Genomic DNA, 2,030 nt, shown 5'->3' on the forward strand with positions numbered 1-2,030 from the left:
TCAAATCTAGGTATTCACACCTGAGCTCTAGCCAACAGCTCACAGATACAGTGTGGGTATAGTCTACATGATGATGACATTATGGACAAAAGAGCAGGATTGTTTTTATTTGTCAAATGGCAGCCAAGCATCGATCATCATGTCACCAGAATAAGACCCTGGATATTTATTTGAAAAGAGCACCAAGCTCATCACTGTGCACTTTCACCACCCTGGGAAGTTCATCGTAACTTATTTCATCTGTAACCTAATTAACTGCATACTATCAAATCAAATGTTATTTGTCACATGAGAATACATCAAGTGTACACTTTACCGTAAAATACTTGAGCCCTTTCCCAACAAAGCAGTTCAAGTAAGAAAATGTGCAAATAGATAAAGGACACACACAACATATATATATATATATATATATTTTACCTTTATTTAACTAGGCAAGTCAGTTAAGAACAAATTCTTATTTTCAATGACGGTTAACAATGAGTGGGTTAACTGCCTGTTCCGGGGCAGAACGACAGATTTTGTACCTTGTCAGCTCGGGGGTTTGAACTTGCAACCTTCCGGTTACTAGTCCAACACTCTAACCACTAGGCTACCCTGCCGCACCAGGCGTGACTCCAAGTTAACTTAGTTATTATATCAATATTTGTGCATAAAAGCATTTTCCACCATTTCTCGCATTATACATTTTAGACACTAAAAGATCTTACCGATGCATTTTCTGCTTCCATCCGGCCTGTCAGATGCTGAAATTTTTGCCAAACGTGCGCATGCCTAAAGAAGAATTTTGAAGGAGCATGTCAGATACAAACATTGGACTGGTTGTATTTATGCCAGATATTAAAATACATTTGAATAAGTTAAATGACAAATATTTAGGCTATAAAGCGTTAGGTTCTTGGTCAGAAAGGAATAGCCACATTGATTTGAGATGAGGCAGAGCGCGTGTTAAGTTTCCTGAATAATGGCCTGCCGGGAGCATATGTGGCCACATTATTATAGGATGACTTGGGAGAATGATGATCTTTAACAGACAGTGCATCTCAGTATTAAAAGTACAAATACAGCCAGACTGGCCTGCTACTGTGCCTTTTGGGATTTTATCAAATCTCTAGAGTAGGCCCACAAGTGATCCAAATGGAATGAAACATTCAAATCACAGGTCTTTGGCGCCATTATTCAAATGTCATTTTCACTGCAGCCTAGAGTATAATTTTGGACTCAAACAATTATGCAGTTATTCATTGTATTATGGCGTTGTAGGGTAGGCTAGCCTAGATGATTGTATTGTCCCTTAACAAGATAAATAGGGGAGAATTTTGAGCTGTGTGTTTCCACTGTTTCCACTGGCCACACACTGGTTGAATCCATGACATTTCAATGATACGTTGAACCAACGTGGAATTGAGGTTTGTTCCCAATGTGTTCTTTCATGCACCAGGCCTCAGCTATTCCTATTTGTTCTTGTGGATTCATATTGGAGCAGCTTTGAATGCTTTTATGTGTGGTGTGATTGCTAGTTAGCCTACTGCAGATCTGGACAAATGATCCACCTACCACTATTGTCACTATGAATGGTGGATAGATAGCAGGATAGACAGTTAGACTGGTAGACTATATTGACCTGTGGGTATTGAAAAGGTTAGCGTGCAGAAAAGCGTAGTGCGTAAGGGATGTACCAAAACGCCTTGACATCGGGGAGTCTCATGAAAGCAGATGAGGACATTTGTTAGGATGGAAGAAATTATATAGTAAAACCTGCAAGAGAGTGAACTTAAACCGGGGGGAAAACAACACACTAGCCTCCCCTGTGCCCAATAGAAAACAACACACTAGCCTCCCCTGTGCCCAATAGAAAACAACACACTAGCCTCCTCTGTGCCCAATAGAAAACAACACACTAGCCTCCCCTGTGCCCAATAGAAAACAACACACTAGCCTCCTCTGTGCCCAATAGAAAACAACACACTAGCCTCCCCTGTGCCCAATAGAAAACAACACACTAGCCTCCCCTGTGCCCAATAGAAAAC

Source organism: Oncorhynchus keta, chromosome 5 (assembly GCF_023373465.1).
Source record: "Oncorhynchus keta strain PuntledgeMale-10-30-2019 chromosome 5, Oket_V2, whole genome shotgun sequence".
In the NCBI taxonomy this organism is placed as follows: domain Eukaryota; kingdom Metazoa; phylum Chordata; class Actinopteri; order Salmoniformes; family Salmonidae; genus Oncorhynchus; species Oncorhynchus keta.